Source organism: Odocoileus virginianus, chromosome 19 (genome assembly GCF_023699985.2).
Source record: "Odocoileus virginianus isolate 20LAN1187 ecotype Illinois chromosome 19, Ovbor_1.2, whole genome shotgun sequence".
NCBI classification, from domain to species: domain Eukaryota; kingdom Metazoa; phylum Chordata; class Mammalia; order Artiodactyla; family Cervidae; genus Odocoileus; species Odocoileus virginianus.
Window position 1 is genome coordinate 27,078,920 of NC_069692.1, and position 19,240 is coordinate 27,098,159.

The following is a 19,240-nucleotide window of genomic DNA, read 5'->3' on the forward strand; positions in this document are numbered from 1 at the left end:
TTCTCACTTCGTTTTTACCCTCCCAAGGAATTTAGGCTCATTTTTCACTGCCTCCAGTAGACTGTTGGATTGGGAGGGAGGGAGGGAGTGTGTGCGTGTGTGTGTTGGAGTGGGAAGGCTGTGAGAAAGGTGCTGCTCCTCCAAGCATTTCATCACCTCGCGCCACCCCGCTCCTGGCGGGCGGCAGGAGCTCCAGATGCCGCTCTCTGCCTCAGCTTGCACGTCTGGATCGCGTTTTGCAAACACTACTCCTGTACAGGCTTGAGGCGGACAAGCCTGTGCACCCAGGTTGAGCACTGCTGAGTCCTGATTACGCCTGGAGACACAAGCGGCAGGTTCCTGCCCATTTCGACATCGGAATTAAAATGAGAATGTCGGTTCACTAGCCACCAGGCTCTCAGGACCTACAGTGCCTTTATCTCATATCACAGAGAAACTCATGGGAGAAGCAACCTTCAAAATCCCCAGCCTGGCCACCATACCTCCTCCCACACCCACCCCACCCCAAGCTTACTAACCAAGGTATGTACATAGGCTATAGTTAATCAGCTTAGTGCACTCTGGCCTTAATAAAATGGTTGACCAAAATATCAGAAATTTTATTAAACTTAAAATGCTTTCTGAAGGCTTATAGTCATAATGCCCTTAAACCTAAGAGTTTACTTTTTTTTAATCTGGCAAATTTACCTTGAAAAAGGCATTTCTTGTAAAACACAAGGCATTAATCCTGTTAAGATTTCTAGGGGACGATTAGACGTTCATACCGTAGGGTAAGGACTATTTGTCCATGTAGTTATTAAGCCATTGTGTCTCAAATGTCAAAGAAAGGGGGAAAGTGATAGGAATTAACAGAGAGAATGATGGCAACAATACCCAACACTTTTCCCGGGCTTTATATCTACATTTATTAAATTTATATTTGCCTCTCTGAGCAAAGTAGAGAAGCAAAGTTTAACAGACCCTTATATAAACTCCTTTTTCTTAAAAGTTTACAAGGTTGCTTTTTTCCCTTATAAGAAGGAAGGCTAAAAAAAAAGTAAAAAAGAAAAAAAAAGAAGGAAGGCTTATTTTAAGCCACAGCACTTCTAGAATGATAGGGTTGTAAGAAGCCAAGTTGCTCCTATAAATTTCTGTGTCCTAATAAAATCTCATTTGGGGAAAGTATGTGTAACACATAGTAACATGTTATGGGGACAGGCCAGTGTGAGCAGCAACAGCCAACACCCAGTGAAGAACGAATCTGAAAGATAACCTACATTTAAAAAGAAAGTATAATAGAGATTTACCTCCCCCTGCCATGATGAAAATAAAAATCAATCCTTAACACCAGACATGATGTTTTCCAACTAATTGCTTCCAACTAGTTGCCTTTGATATTTGGAAAAGGGGCGGAGAAACAGATTTTTTCAACTCAGGAGGAAAAAGGGATTAAGTTTCTTATAGCACATTCAACAACAGGTCTATAAAATTGGCATTGTTAGAATGGCTGATGGAACTAACTCAAACATATTTAGCGAGGGAAGTTTGTCAATGATTGCCTGCAATAATTTAAAGAACCTAGAAAAAGGGAGACACAGGAGATAATATACTAGTATTTTCATTTCTAGTTCAAAGTTTCTTCAAGAGTACTCAGTCCCCACTCTATTCCTCAGCCTTCTATGGTACTCCTTATACTCACAATTGCTCATGATTTTTAAGCTTAGAGAATTTACCAGCTCTAGACAATAAACACATTGTGAAGTTAACTGATGTCATGAATAATAATACTATATACATTCAAAACAAAGTCTCAGTAAAAAAAAAAAAAAAAGCAACAAAAGTGTCAGTCAATGAAGAGATAACAAAACTTCACTTAGTTTCTTACCATGATGTGGCTTCTTTTTTCCTTTCTATAGACACACCAAGAGAATATGAGAGGTGCAATGTAGCTGCCTGGGCATTACGGAGATCAAGCTTCCCACTTCTCAGAAAAGCCTTGTCTACCCTCCTCCTTCCAGATGACTGTTTAACTCTCAACAGCTCACCTTCCTGGCAGGGCTGCGCTCTCTCAGAGCCAGAGCCGAATGACAGATACCGACTGTTTATGTGAAAAGCACACTTAACAAGGGTGTGTTTGATTCAAAAGTTGAAAGGGTTAAAGAGGTGTGCCCTTTTTTGGGTGTGACACTGAACCAAAATTGCTGAAAAGACAACAAAGGAAGTAGTAGGCAGTTTGGGAAAAGTTGCCCTGCATCCATTAAATTGGAAAACCTGATAGGAAGTAGAGCAAGAAGGATCTCTTAGTTTTGATTGTGTTTCTCCAGTGAATGAAATCAACTTTCTTTCACGCTGGTTTGGTTATGTCTTGTTTTTACCCCAGCTTGTATTTTACTTATGCTTTTAAAAAAAGATATAAATTATATCCCATAAGCCACATAGCATACAATATTACCAAAAATGTAAGCATGAAGAATAACAGAAAAGGTAAAAACTATGCCCACCTCATTAAAACACCAATAATTGACACCTACCCTTCATCAATAAGTAGAATTCAATAATTATGACTTATAACATTTGCACCAAAGGATTCTAGTTTATAAAAGTCTTACCAGAAGTTGGTGGCAATTTATTCTTCAATGAACTAGACACACTACTATTAGACCAATTAAGTACTTAAGTATTATTGTTGCTTAGTTGCTAAGTCCTGTCTGACTCTTTTGTGATCCCAAGGACTGTAGCCTACCAGGCTCTTCTGTCCATGGAATTTCCCAGGCAAGAATAGTGGAGAGGGCTGCCATTTCCTTCTCCAAGGAATCTTCCCAACCCAGGGATTGAACCTGTGTCTCCTGCTTGGCAGGCAAATTCTTTACCGCCTGGCAAGTGCTAAGAGCTACCTGAGAAGTCCTAAGTATTATAAGTTAACATCAATCATAAAAAAGTGCTCTAATTTTTTCATCATGATCATCAGTATTAGAAACATTTATTGAGCATCTACTGGCTCATTTCAATGTGCAAGTTTATACTGATAATGGCAAGTATGTGTGAGGTACTATGATTCTTTTGTATATTTTAAATATTATTTTAAATGATGGTTAAAAAACACACAATAAAATTCAACCATCTTCAAGTCTACAGGTTAGTAAAGTGTTCACTATATTTGCATTGTTTGTTATGCACAGATCTCTAGAACTTGGAACAACTGAAGCTTTATACCTACTGAAAAAAAAAAAAACACCCTATTTTGCCCTCTCTGTAGCCCCTGGTAACCACAGGGGATTTCTGTGCTTGCCTCCTTGTCTCTACGACTTGGACTATTCAGGTACCTCATAAAGTGAAACATACAGTATTTGTCTTTTCGGGACTAGCTTATTTCACTTGGCATAACGTCCTCAAGTTTCATCCATGTTGTAGCATAAGATAGGATTTCCACATTTTTATGGTTGAATAATATTCCACTGTATGTATAGGTCACATTTTCTTTATCCATTCATCTGCTAACAGACATTTGGATTGCTTTTACCTCTTGGCTTTTGTAAATAATGCTCCAAAGAGCATGGGTGTGTAAATCTCTCTTCAAGATCCTTGCATTCTTTTGGATATAGATCTAGAAGTGGATCATACTGCAATTAAATTTTTTGAGTAACCATTATACTGCTTTCCCACCAACAGGGCACAAGTGTTTCAATATCTCCCCATCTTTACCAACACCTGTCATTTGGGGTTTTTGTAGTGGTCATCCTCATGAGTGTGAAGTGGCATCTCATTGTGGTTTTGATGTGTCTTTCTCTAAGGACTAGTGATCCTTTCACATGGAAAGATAAAAACAAAGAATGTATATCTTCTTTGGAGAAATACTTCTTCAAGTCCTTTGCCCATTTTAAAAATCAGATTTTTTTTTTTTTTTTTGGTTTTTGATTAAGAGTGCTATTCTAAAGAAATAGAGAGCTGACTTATTAGAAAAAGACCCTGATGCTGGGAAAGACTGAAGGCAGGAGGAGAAGGGGATGACAAAGGATGAGATAGTTGGATGGCATCACTGACTCAATGGACATGAGTTAGAGCAAACTCAGGGATATGGTGAAGGACAGGGAAGCCTGGCATGTTGCAGTCCGTGGGTTGCAAAGAGTCAGATACGACTGATCAACTGAACAGCAACATTCTAAAGAAAAGTTATAGGAAGTAGATAGCTACACTTATTTTTAAAATACAAATTTCTCTAGGCTTGGCAAACTCAGCTGTAATTTCCTCTGTAATCAGCTACATAAAAAGATAAATTTTGAATAGATTGAGAGTTAGACTCTCCTAAAAATGATCTTAACTAACCATTGAAAAATATTAAAAGTTTATTTATGAAAGACTCAATGATCATGTGCCAACGGTAACTGTATTTATAGAATGTCACACTCATGATTCCTTGAGGGCTCTTATAGTTCATTTATTCATTCAACAACCATTTATCAGTTACCAGCTTTGTCAGTTTCTGTAGATTCAGGAACTAAAAGACAGTCTCTGCCATCAGGGAACTCACAGTTTGGGGTAAATGAAAAGGAAAGAAGGCAGATGTGTGAAAAGGCAGACCAAAGCAATGTTATTGTTTAAAGGTATATATAGGATGCAGTGGGCATATGATGACAGCTACCATTAGTGGATAGCCTGTGTAGAAAAGGTAGTACTTTATAGAAAGGGTGCCATATGAACTGATACTTAAAATACATGTATCCTAATTATGGGACTATGGTTGGTAACAGATAGAGTCTTTATAATCTAACATTAATTAATTCTGTAATTTAACATAAATAATTTATATTAAAACATTTGGTGAAAAATACATATACATATATATTATTTGAAAACTCTAATCTGAAAATAAGAATCCTTCTACTGATTCAACCTGGACAGAAAAACCATGAAACAATTACTATCTTCTATAAAGTACCTACCATGGACTCACCTGGTGAGGGGTAGAGAACATAGGGCTTATTTTGACTTCCAGAAGTTTATGGACTTGTCTATAAAACAACCACCAGTGGACAGGCAGACATATAATTAAGCACTAATATGTGTAGAAGAGACATTTGTAATGCTTCAAGAGTTCAAAGAGCAAGAGATCAGTGGGGACATGCCAGAAGACTGCAGGAAAGACCTGGGACTGCCTTGAAGGATAGATGTGATGAGGCAAGGGTTGAGGAATGGCATTCCAGGTGAGGGGAACAGCCAGAAGAAAGGCAATGAAGTGACAATGGGCATGGGGTGGCTCACTGGAGTGACCAGACATGGAGGTTAGTGGGGCAAGTAAGTAGGAGGCTGAAAAAATAAGATTGATTTAGTTTGGGGAGGGCCTTGAGAAGCCAGTCAAGAAGACTAGGTGTGATGTTGTGAGAAATAAGAACTCTTGGCAGGTGTCTGAGCAGGCCACGTTTGATGTGTCATGTCTGACATGATCCAAAGCAGCGCTGGCGGAGGACGAGCAGGGCAGGCTTTGGTGGGTCCAGCAGGATGGGGACCTGGCCTCAGCAGTTGAGACATGAAGGACTGAGTGACCACCAAATGTGGGAATCGGGGGAAAAAGAAAGGCTGAGGGAAAGCAGACACTGAGAGGGAGAGATGACTCCAAAGAACTTGTGATGCCTCGGAGACCCTGGGAGCTTCATCAGAGGCTCAGGAGTCTGGTGTGGGTCATCCTGAACTCAGGGGACAGTAAATATGTCCATGTGGAAATGTCCTCGAACCATGCCCTCAAACCTAGAGCAGAACTGGAACCCCTTTCCATTCTCAAAGCTCTACCTGAAGCCTGAACCAGTCACCTATCAGCTCACAATCTGGTGGGAAAGATGTGACAGCGTGTAACTGGCATCGCTGGCTCTATGGAGGGCCGGCTGTGCTCTTACTCCCTGTAAAAGAGGCAGAAGGCAGCACGGTCTGTCCTCAGCTGCCATCCGCCATTTTACAGCTCTGGGCGGGGAGTCAGTCTCTCCACGACTGCTTCATCCACATGTGGCCCCGGCAAAGCCATCTTTGTAGTGAGAAGTTCATGAATCAGCATAAGTAATAACCACTCTGACATGACATCATTTTGTTTCAATCAAGTGTTTGAAAAAGGGTTATGCTTTGTGATTATCATAATGAATGAAGTAAAAATAGCAAGCACGTAGTTTTGTTTTTAAACCAATGAAATCCTCTTGCGAGAGGAAACTTCATTAAATTAACTTCACACAGAGATGAGGGGAAGAGCTGCCAGTTTCATTTACTTTCCAGCTACACTGCAGGCACTGTACTGTTTCATTACTACACATTTTTTAAAAGTGTGAATTGAAAGAAAAAAAAAAAAAAAGGCCACATGCTCAGAGCGAGCAACAGGACTCCTTGCAGGGCCTGGGGAACAGCCTGAGAATTGGGCATGCCTCCTTCCTGGCCTGGGTCAAGTTCCCCAGAGCCTCTCTTCTTCTTCAGGGCCTTCCTCGCCCACTCATTCTCTCTCTACCTGTGGGGATCTGAATTTGGGAGCAAGGAGGCAGGAATATGGTGAAAAATTCCTGGCCCTGACACTATGGCTGGGTCTGTGCAGAGCACAGAGCAGGGACCAGATGCAAAAGAAAGCAAAATTGCCAATGCCTGACTTTCCTCCCACATTCACTGGCCCTGCCCTTCTGTATCACACTGGAAAAAATTCACATCAAAATACTTCAGTTACTAGTCACAGAGTGTGTACATGAATAAATGCAGAGCATGTGTTCACAGGGCCTGACAGCTCTTCTTAGTGCAAAAATTCAATATATAAACTTTAAAATTCTGCAAAAGAAACTCATTTTTAAATTGCCTTCCACTGTTTTTCAAAACCTGCTCAATCTGTTGTCTTAGGTTCTAATTCCTCTTTTATAGTCCTGGTGAGATCTCCCCCTCACTAGACGAACTGTGTGTGTGTTAGTTGTTCAGTCATGTCTGACTCTTTTCGACCCCATGGACTGTAGCCAGCTACGTTCCTCTGTCCATGTGATTCTCCAGGCAAGAATATGGCAGTGCGTAATCATTCCTTTCTCCAGGGGATCTTCTCACCCCAAGGATCAAATCCAGGTCTCCCACATTGAAGGCATATTCTTAACCATCTGAGACACCAGGGAAGCCCAACTGAACTGAAGAGTTTTCTTTCTGTCCTTATTCCGTCAGGAACCATCAGACCAGGCACAAATCTGATTTAAAGGGGGTCATGCCATGGCTCCCCAAAGCTCAGACTCTTCCAGGGGAAGAGTCTCCACTCACACCAGCGTGAACTGGGGGTTCCCCTAGCATGAACTAGGGATGCTGTATTAAGAAACCAGCAGCGTTAACCCCAACTCTGTGGATGTATTTGAATAAAAAGCTGGATAGTGTTCTGAGAGGCAAACAACACTGTAATGTGAGCTCATTAGACTAAGGAAAGTCCCCTGTGGTTGACTTTCCCTGTCCTGGTGGAGGCATTAATCTCTCCATAGCAGACAGAATTTTCCCATCATTCTTTACCTGTTCCTCACCCTAGGCTCTTTTTAGACACTGTTTCCTCACCATTAATTAACAAACCCAATTCTGTCACTTTTACACAGGATAATTCTGTGTTCTTGTGTACAGTTCAGATAAAATGAACTGAAATCAACTCTAAACAACAAGCTACAAGCAAACTAAAATGATTCAAAATATTGTCTTCCCTTTTCAATCTATCAAAAAAAGAGAGAAATCAGGGAAGTGTCTTCGCTCATAGATACTACGGACTTTTATATTTAAAGTAGTAATTAATTAAAAAAATTTTCTACTATTTTGAAGTAACTGGGGATTCTGCAACTCAAAAAACACTCTATTAAGACTGTTGCTCAAGGAATATTTGTGGTAGGAGGAATTCTAAGATGGTCCCCCACATTCCCACTCCCTGCTGTTATGCACCCTGTGTGATCCCTTCCCTTTGAGTGTTCCCTAATGAGTTGACTTTGAGTTATTCGAAAGGGAGATTATCTAGGGAGACCTGACCCAATCAAGTGAGCCCTTTAAAAGAGCGTCCAGAGGTCAGAAATTTGAAGCCTCAAAGACTCTGCCTGGGTGGCTTTTAAAAGGCAAGCTGCTATGAGTTCCATAGCTGCAAGGAAGTGGACTCTGCCAACAACTGCAGGAGTTTGGCAGAGGACTCCCAGCCTCAGATGAAAGTGCAGTCCCAGCTGACACCATCACTGCAGGTTGTGAAGCTCTAAGTGGAGAATCCAGTTAAGCCTTGTTCAGACTCCTGACCCACAGAATGAGATATACACATGTATGTTGTTTTTAGCTGATAAACTTGTGATACTATGCAGCAATAGAAAACTAACTCAAATCAATATGTACTGGCGACTTTTCACTGGGGCACATTTTCCAATAGATTTCTTAAAGATGTAAGGAGTAATTCATGTGTTTGAGATATTTTAACCTACTGGGGACCATAGTATAGGTACCTCTGTGGGACAAAATAAAGCGTCATGTATCTAACAAGTCACAGAAATCCTTAAACTAGGAATGTGAAGGAGGAGAGCAATCATGGAAGGCTTTGTGAAAGTGATGGCACAAGCTGGGGTTTGAATAGTTCTGTTAGGTAGAAATGGGGTGGATCAGCATTCCAGGACAAAGGAAGAGTGTGAGCAAAGCAGAGATGGAAAAGTGAGATGTCCTTCTAGGGAGGAGCCAATGGGCTTCCCAGGTGGTGCTAGTGAAAGAACACATTTGCCAATGCAGGAGACTTAAGAGACGTGGGTTCAGTCCCTGTTGGGAAGATCCCCTGGAGAAGGAAATGGCTACCCACTCCAGTATTCTTGTCTGGGAAGTCCCATGGACTGAGGAGCCTGGTGGGCTACAGGCCATAGCGTTGCACAGAGTCAGACCTGACTGAAGTGACATAGCAAAATGAAACACTGGCTGGGACACAGGGTTTCCACCAGGCTTTCTTAGGACTGTATTGGTGATCAATAGGCAGCCATTGGAGGGATCGAGAATAGCACATTTGGGAGTTAACAAAGGTAGCAAATGTTTAGTTCTCCTTCTAAGTGAAAAGGTTGACCACTTTCTTGGTTCAGAAGAAGATAAGGGAGATCCTTTGCTCTCTCCTGGCGTTTTGGATGCTGTTATCTTCCCTGCTCCTCACTATGCAGTAAACACTAGGGCATCTCCCTGCCCCCGCGCACCCCACCCCCTTATGCTTTCCAATATCAAATACCTTGTTTACTAACAGAAGGAAATTTCCTATCTCTTCAACAAAACACACACTGGGTCCATTTCATCAGGAGGTGGAGGAGGCACGCAGCAGCAAGACTCGTCCATCTATGTGTTCTCTTCCATTTTGTTTTTATCATTCAGTCACTAAGTCATGTTCAACTCTGATCTCCATAGACTATAGCCAACCAGATTCCTCTGTTCATGGGATTTCCCAGGCAAGACTACTGGAGTGGGTTGCCATTTTCTTCTACAGGGGATCTTCCAAAGCCAGGGATCCATCCCATGTCTCCTGATTTGGCAGACAGGTTCTTTACTGCTGAACCACCAGGGAAGCCCCTCCTGCATTTGGGAGATTCATATCTAATGGGTCTCTACAATAATCAAATTATGGGAAAAAGAAAATAATAATTTCAAAATCTCTCCATTTTAGTAGATAAACATTTCAAATAAGGTGACCCTGGGTTTAGCAGAGAAAATTTTAAAATATTTACATATTGAAAACTAGAAACAATCAGAGTAGGAAGCATAGATATTCATGGGGGGTGGGGAATGAAATTTGGGAGATTGAGGACTGGCTTCTAGAAAAAGAAAAAAGGTTGAGACTTAAAAGAAAAAATGGCCAGTGAGACATTCCCAGTGTGGAGAATGGCTGAGGAAATCTCATCAGCAGTAGTGACCAATATATGATTGTATTAGTCACATGAAGGCCCACTGTTGGCCTTCTGCGCCACGTCCTCAGTAAGAGTTCGCTGTATGTGACTGTGTGGGTAGTGACGCTTCAGGGGAACCACAGAGGGGACTGAGGTCCAAGGCTAACCTATGGCCGAGGAAGCACAGGAGGGGAGGTGTGAGGAGAGCGGTCACTCTGAGAAGGGTCGGAGCTGAGGAGGAGTGCGGAGAGGCGTCTGGCTTTGCCCAGTACATGGAGGAGGACTTCCCTCTTTTTATTTGGAAGTTGTTGAAGAACAAGTGCCCTCCTATGACTGGAAGTCTTGGGGGACACCAGAGAGCAGATATTTGTATTGTATTTTTACAAATATCAACCATAAAGATTAACTAAGTCTTAAAACATGTTGCTAAGTGCTTCATGTACAACATCTCACTGACTTTGAAGAGGTACTTATTACTGTTTCCATTTTCAAATGAGCAAGCAAGTTCAGGGAAGGTGAGTAACTTGCCCAAGGGCATCAAACTAATCAACAGAGAGAGTCCAGATTCAAACTGTTGGATTTCGAATCCCATGTTCTTAACCTCCACTCTCTACACCAGCTTTTACCACACTGTCCTATCATGAAACACTCTGCTTCTCTGGTTCCCCCTTGTCTCGCCTAGAAACTTTCTTGCCTGTCTCCCTTTTATCAAGTTCCTTTAAATCACTCCTCCACTTCAAATGTAACTTCTGCTGTCTCTTGTGAGCATCCAGCCATCTTCTGGGGATATCTCTCTTGGTGTATTCCCACACCATAGATACCACGTCACCCTCATTGGATAAATAGATACTCAGCTTCCTGGGACACGTCAGGAGATGTGGCTGAGGCCACACAGGAAGAGGCAAGGCTAGTTGCTGATAAAGGTAATTCCTATATTGGGGCCCATAAAATAGAGGCTGCCCCAGTAACCCAGCCCTCATCACAAACCTAAACCTAAGCCAGCCTGCTCTTACAGGAAACACTTGTCAACCTAACACATGCCAATCACCATTCTCCAGCTCAGCTTTAGATCACCTTACGCTAGAAACTAGAACCTGCTAGTCTTCTGGGGCAATCACGCCGTTTCCATGTTGCGGCTTCTCACACTGCATAAATCTCCCTCTTGCCCAAAATCCCTCAGGAAGAGAGCTTCACTGCCCATGAGGCAATGCACTGCCCCATTGTTTTCCCTTGAATAAAGGACAAACTTGTTACTAAACTGTGTTATTTTTGTCATTTGACCATGCTATCTAAGGGCCTTTTTCCTGTGGTCATGCTGAATAATGATCCTTTTGAAACCACAAGTCAGATCACATCACTCCCCTGCTTAAAGTCCTCCAGTGTGTTCCATGACGTTCTGAAATTCAAAGCTCTGACCATGGGCCATCAAGCCCCTGTGTGACCTGGCCCCTGCCTTTCCTGTCTGCCGAGTCTTGGCCTCATTTTCTCCCCTGCAGGCCTCCTGCTTTCCTTAACAACCCCTCAACTGTGTCAAGGGCCTCCATGCCTGCTATTCTTTCTTCTGGAATGCCCTCCTTCCAGAGAGCCTCCTGGGCATTCTTCACTTAATTCAAGTCCCCTCGGGGAGGCCTCCTGTGAGGGCTCACGCTGTCTAAATTAGCATCCCTGCCGTCATTTCTGTTCTCTCTGCCTGTGCGATTCCCGCTGAGCACCTATCCAGCTAACCATGCGATGTATCTATTTGATTGCCTGTGGGCCTTCCTAGTGGCTCAGATGGTCAAGAAGCTGCTTGCAACGTGGGAGGCCCAGGTTCAACCCCTGGGTCAGGAAGATCCCCTGGAGAAGGAGAATGGCTACCCACTTCAGTATTCTTGCCTGGAGAATGCCATGGACAGAGGAGCCTGGTGGGCTAGAGTCCATCAAAAGGAGTTGGACGCGACTGGGTGACTAACACCTTCTATCAGAACACAGGTTCCTGGAGAGCAGGAACTTTTCTCCATTTTATTCACCCCAAAGCCTCAGTGTTTAAAAAAGTGGCTCATAAGAGGCACCTCATACACATAATGGGCTTCCGAGCTGGCTCATTGGTAAAGAATCTGCCTGCCAGTGCAGGAGACATGGGTTTGATCCCTGGGTCGGGAAGATCCCCTGGAAAAGGAAATGGCAACCACTCCAGTTGCCTGAAAAAAAAACCCCATGGGCAGAAGAGCATGGCGAACTTCAGTCCATGGGGTTGCAAAGAACTGGACACGACTGAGCATGCATGCTGGCTATACTCACATATAATAGGTATTTGAAAGATGTCTGCTGAATGAATAAATGTACTTACAGAGTGAAAGGCTTGACTCAGGCCTATCAATGCATACATGGCTGACTGGGAGAGAAGGTGTATCAGCCAGGTGTAAGCAAATACAGGAAGAGTGGGAGGATTCAAAGAGACTCTAACAACAGGATAAGGGTGTGCATAGATCATGGAGAGGCCCCAGAGGTCGTGCTCCGGAGCTGCTAACTGGCCTGAAGGGCACGCAGGATAGGCAGAGTGGAGGAATATGCTCAGTAGGGCATTGAGAGGAGCCTGCAGCCGCCCTGCAGGAAGGGATCAGGGTGACTAAATGCCTCACCTTCCCTCCCTCCCTCTGATCTCCTGGCATTCCCCTTGACTGACCCCATCAAGAAGCCACTTCCCGGTAGTGGAGTAGAAGGATGTGCACTCATCTTTTCCTTCGAGAACACCAAAATTGCAACTAGCTGCTGAACAACCATCAATAGGAGGATGTTGGAACCCACCAGAAAAAGATACCCAAGGGCAAAGGAGAAGCCACAACAAGATAGTGGGAGGGGTGCGAGTGCATTTAAAATCAAACCTCATACCCACCAGAGACGTTTGGAGGGCACAAACTAGACCGTACGTGCACCAGGACCAAGAGGAAGGAGCAGTGACCCCTCTACAAGAGACGGAGCCAGATCTGCCTCTGAGTGTTTGAGGGTCTCCTACGGAGGCATGAGTCAGCAGCGGCCTACCGCAAGGACAGGAGCTCTGGCTACAGCAGCCCTGGGAGGCGCTGTGTGTGGCATGAGTCCTCTTCAAGAAGGTTGCCATTAGCTCCACTGTGGAGTCACCAGGAGGGCAACTCACAAACCGGAGAACAGTTATACCAAAGAGGTTCTCATGCTGCTGTGAAAGACCGAGGCCCCACAGCAGACTTCCCAAGCTGGGGATCTGGCAAGGGACTGAGTATCCCCAGGGAATCTGACTTCGGAGGTCAGCAGGATTTGATTACAGAACTTCCACAGGACTGGGGAAACAGAGACTCTTCAAGGACACAAACAAAATCTTGTAGGTACCAGGACCCAGGAGAAAGGAGCAAAGGAGTCTCTTACGGCCCCAGAAGAGACTGAGCCAGACTTGCCTGTGTGTGATATGGAGTCTCTGGTGGAGGCATGGATCGACAGTGGCCTGCCTCAGGGTCAGGGGCACTGATTACAATAGTCCTGGCAGGCCAGCATGCTGGCATAAGTCTTTCTGAAAGAGGTTGCCATTACCACCATTGCCCCTATCATAGTTTGGCCTCAGGCCAAACTACAGGGAGGGAACACAGCCCCACCCATGAGCAGAAAATTGGATTAAAGATTTACTGAACATGGTCATGGTGAGAGTTGGACTATAAAGAAAGCTGAGCACTGAAGAATTGATGTTTTTGAACTGTGGTACTGGAGACGACTCTTGAGAGTCCCTTGGACTGCAAGGAGATCCAGCCAGTCCATCCTAAAGGAGATCAGTCCTGAATATTCACTGGAAGGACTGATGCTGAAGCTGAAGCTCCAATACTTTGGCCACCTCATGCGAAGAGCTGACTCATTTGAAAAGACCCTGATGCTGGGAAAGGCTGAAGGAAGGAGGAGAAGTGAATGACAGAGGATGAGACGGTTGGATGGCATCACCCACTTGATGGACATGAGTTTGAGTAAGCTCTGGGAGTTGGTGATGGACAGGGAAGCCTAGCGTGCAGTCCACCAGGTCACAAAGAGTCAGACACGACTGAGCGACTGAACTGAACTGAGCATCGCCTTGCCCACCAGAGCAAGACCAAGTTTTCCCCACACCCACTCCCTCCCATCAGGAAGCTTGCACAAGCCTCTTATCCTCATCCATCAGAGGGTAGAAAGAATGAAAAGCGCAATCACAGAAAACTAACCAATCTGATCACAAGGACCACAACCTTACCTAACTCAATAAAATATGAGCTATGCCATGTAGGTCCACCCAAGATGGACAGGTCATGGTGGAGAGTTCTGAATAAATGTGGTCCACTGGAAAAGCGAATAGCAAACCACTTCAGCATTCTTGCCTTGAGAACCCCATGAACTGTATGAAAAGGCAAAAAGATATGACACTGAAATATGAAACCCCCAGGTCAGTAGCTGTCCAACATGCTACTGGAGAAGAATGGATAAATAGCTTGAGAAGGAATGAAGAGGCTGAGCCAAAGCAGAAAAAATGCCAGGTTGTGGTTGTGTATGATGGTGAAAGTAAAGTCTGATGCTGTAAAGAACAGTATTGCATAGGAACCTGGAATGTTAGGTCCATGAATCAAGGCAAATTCAGTTCAGTTGCTCAGTCATGTTCGAGTCTTTGTGACCCCCATGGACAGCAGCACACCAGGCTTTCGTGTCCACCAACTCCTGTAGTTTGCTCAAACTCATGTCCATCAAGTTGGTGATACCATCCAACCATCTTATCCTCTGTCGTCCCCTTCTCCTCCTGCCTTCAATCTTTCCCAGCATCAGGGTCTTTTCAAATGAGTCAGCTCTTCACATTGGGTAGTCAAAGTATTAGAGCTTCAGCTTCAGTCCTTTCAATGACTATTTAGGACTGATTTCCTTTAGGGTTGACGGGTTTGATCTTCTTGCAGTCAAAGGGATTCTCAAGTGTCTCCTCCAACACCACAGTTCAAAAGCATCAGTTCTTCAGTGCTCAGCTTTTTTAATGGTCCAACTCTCACATTCATACATGACTACTGGAAAAACCACAGTTTTGACTATACAGATCTTTGTTGGCAAAGTAATGTCTCTGCCTTTTAATATGCTGTCTAGGTTTGTCATAACTTTTCTCCCAAGAAGCAAACATTTAATTTCATGGCTGCAGTCACCATCTGCACTGATTTTGGAGCCCGAGAAAATAAAGTCTGTCACTGTTTCCATTGTTTCCCCATCTATTTGCCATGAAGTGATGGGACCGAGGTAAATTGGAAGTGGTCAAACAGGAGATGGCAAGACAGAATGTTGACATTTTAGGAATCAGTGAACTAAAATGGATAGGAGTGGTGAATTTAATTCAGATGACCATTATATCTATACTGTAGGCAAGAATCCCTTAAAAGAAATGGAGTAGCCCTCATAGTCGACAAAAGTCTGAAATGCAATACTTGGGTGCAATCTCAAAAACAACAGAATGATCTCGAATCATTTCCAAGGCAAACCATTCAATATCATAGTAATCCAAGTCTATGCCCCAACCACTAATGCCAAAGAAGCTGCATGGTTCTATGAAGACCTATAAGACTTTCTAGAACTAGCACCAAAAAAACACAAAAAGATGTCCTTTTCATCATAGAGGACTGGAATGCAAAAGTAGGAAGTCAAGAGATACCTGGAGTAACAGGTAAGTCTGGCCTTGGAGCAGCTAATGAAACAGGGCAGGGGATAACAGAGTTTTGCCAAGAAAATGCACTGGTCATACCAAACACTCTCTTCCAACAACACAAGAGACGACTTTACACATGGACATCACCAGTTGGTAAATACCAAAATCAGATTGATTATATTCTTTGTAGCAGAAGATTGAGAAGCTCTATACAAGCAGCAAAAACAAGACAGGGAGCTAACTGTGGCTCAAATCATGAACTCCTTATTGAAAAATTCAGACTTAAATTGAAGAATGTAGGGAAAACCACTAGGCCATTTAGGTATGACCTAAATCAAGTCCCTTACAGTTTCATGGCTGTGCTTAGTCATTCAGTTGTATCTGACTCTTTGCGACCCCATGGACTATACAGTCCACCAGGCTTCTCTGTCCATAGGGATTCTCTAGGCAGGAACACTGGAGTGGGTTGCCATGCCCTCCTCCAGGGAATCATCCCTTCCCAGGGACTGATTCCAGGTATCCAGCATTGCAGGCAGATTTGTTACTGACTGAGTCACCAGGAAAGCCCAATACAGTGCAAGTGACAAATATATTCAAGGGATTAGATGTGGTAGACAGTGTGCCTGAAGAACTATGGACAGAGGTTTGAAACATTACATGAGGCAGTGATCAAAACCATCCCCAAAAAGAAGAAATGCAAAAAAGTCAAAATGGGTGTTGGAGGAGGCCGTCCAAATAACTGAGAAAAGAAGAGAAAAGTGAAAGTGGTTTAGTTTTGTCATACTCTTTTCGACTTCAAGGACTGTAGAGTCCATGGAATTCTCCAGGCCAGAATACTGGAGTGGGTAGCTTTTCCCTTCTCCAGGGGATCTTCCCAACCCAGGGATCGAACCCAGGTCTCCTGCATTGCAAGTGGATTCTTTACCAGCTGAATCACAAGGGAAGCCCAAGAACACTGGAGTGGGTAGCCTATCCCTTCTCTAGCAGATCTTCCCAACTCAGGGTCTCCTGCATTGCAGGCAGATTCTTTACCAACTGAGTTATCAGGGAAGCTTGAAAAGAAGAGAAGCGAACAGCAAAGAAGAAAAGGAAAGATATATCCATCTGAAAGCAGTTTCAGAGAATAGCAAGGAGAGACAAAGCCTTTTTAAGTGAACAATGCAAAGAAATAGAGGAAAAGAATAGAATGGGAAAGACTAGAGATCTTTTCAAGAAAATTAGGGATATCAAGGGAACACTGCATGCAAAGATGGGCACAGTAAAGGACAGAAATGGCATGGACCTAACAGAAGCAGAAGATATTAAGGCGAGGTGGCAAGTATACATAGAACAACTAAACAAAAAAGATGCCTTAGTGACTTGGATAACCACTATGGTGTGGTCATTTACCTAGAGCCTGACATCCTGGAGTATGAAGTCAAGTGGGCCTTTGGAAGCATCACTACGAACTAAGCTAGTGGAGGTGATGGAATTCCAGCTGAGCTATTTCAAATCCTGAAAGATGATGCTGTGCAAGTGCTGCACTCAGTAGGTCAGCAAATTTGGAAAACTCAGCAGTGGCCACAGGACTTGAAAAGGTCAGTTTTCATTCCAATCCCAAAGGACAATGCCAAAGAATGTTCAAACAACCACACAATTGCACTCATTTCACATGCTAGCAAGGTTGTGCTCAAAATCCTTCAAGCTAGGCTTCAACAGTATGTGAACTGAGAACTTCCAGATGTATAAGCTGGATTTAGAAAAGGCAGAGGAATCAGAGATCAAATTGCCAATATCCGTCGGTTCACAGAAAAAGCTAGAGAATTCCAGGAAAACATCTACCTCTGCTTCATTGAATACATTAAAGCCTTTGACTGTGCAGATAACAACAAACTGTGAAAAATTCTTAAAGCGATGGGAATACCAGACCACCTTACCTGCCTCCTGTGAAACCTGTATGCAAGTCAAGAAGCAGCAGTTAGAACTGGACATGGAACAACAGACTGGTTCCAAATAGGAAAAGGAGTATGTCAAGGCTGTATATTGTCACCCTGCTTATTTAACTTATATGCAGAGTACATCATATCAAATGCCAGGCTGGATGACTCACAAGCTGGAATCAAGATTGCCAGGAGAAATATCAATAACCTCAGATATCCAGGTAACACCACCCTTAGGGCAGAAAGCAACGAGGAACTAAAAAACTCCTTGATGAAAGTGAAAGAGGAGAGTGAAAAAGCTGGCTTAAAACTCAATATCCAAAAACTAAGATCATGGCATCTGGTGGTCCCATCACTTCATGGCAAATAGATGGGGAAACAATGGAAACAGTGACAGACTTTATTTTCTTGGGCTCCAAAATCACTGTAGATGGTGACTGCAGCCATGAAATTAAAAGATACTTGCTCCTTGGAAGAAAAGCTATGACAAACCTAGACAGCATATTAAAAAACAGAGATATCATTTTGCTGACAAAGGTCTATATAGTAGTCAAAGTTATGGTTTTTCTAGTAGTCATGTACGGATGTGAGAGTTGGACAATAAAAAAGGCTGAGTGCTGAAGAATTGATGCCTTTGAATTGTGTTTTTGGAGAAGGCTCTTGAGAGTCCCTTGGACAGCAAGGAGATCAAACCAGAAACTAAAGGATATCAGTCTTGAATTGAATGTTTATTAGAAGGACTGATGCTAAAGCTGAAGCTCCATTACTTTGGCCACCTAATGCGAAGAGCCGACTCACTGGAAAAGAGCCTGATGCTAGGAAAGACTGAAGTCAAGAGGAGAAAGGGGTGACAGAGGATGAGATGGTTGGATGCCATCACCAACTCAGTGGACATGAATTTGAGAAATCTCCAGGAGATAGTGAAGGACAGGGAAGCCTGATGTTCTGCAGTCCATGGTTCACTAAGAGTCAGACAGGATTGAGCGACTGAACAACAAGAATCAGGAAGCCAAGAGGCCAAAGTCACACCCAGATCAGGTTGCAGAAGGGTGGGGAGGGACCAGGAGGGCCCAATGTAGCATCCCCAAACAAGAAAGAAAAGGAATCTGTGGGGCAAGAGTAAGCCTGGCCTTTGCCTCCTGCTGTTTTCTGGAGGTGTAGAGGAGATTAAAGAAAGGCAGAGCTGGAGGCCTCATCACTGTAAAGACCAGTATGGAGTACTGCAGACATAGAAGTCATGCTCTAATTCCACTGGCTGATAAGCAGAGTCACCAGCTGGTAAGGGCTTGCCATTATTCCCTTCACAACTTGACTCTGTCCAAGCGACAGAACTTGCCTAAGCTGAACTTTCACTTCCATTGTAGCAGCCATGTTTCTTTTCATGCCATGATCCTCCTGATAAACGCCAGGCTGCAGTGAACAATCCTAGCTTGGTCACACAGTCAGCCAGGCCCTCCTGTGGCCCACATTATTTTTGCCAGCCATACTGGACCTAATTGGAATCACTGGAGCCCAGGCTTCACAAGCTTTATACTTTCCTTTAGGTCTTGGCAATCAGTTCTGCAATTGTCTTTCCTGATATCCAGCCATTGAGTAAATGAACTATTTCTAGCAAAAAAAAAAAAAAAAAAGGATGATGACTCCATCTTACTCTGGATATAAAAGATGGCTCAAAATTGATCAAAGACCTAAATATAAGAGCTAAAACTAATAAAACTTAGTCAAAAGCACAGGTGTAAATCTTCGTGACTTTAAATTTGGCAATGGTTTCTAATAACATGTAAAGTAACAAAAATGTGTAGAGATAATTGGACTTCAACAAAAACTTTTGTTCTTCTAAGAAA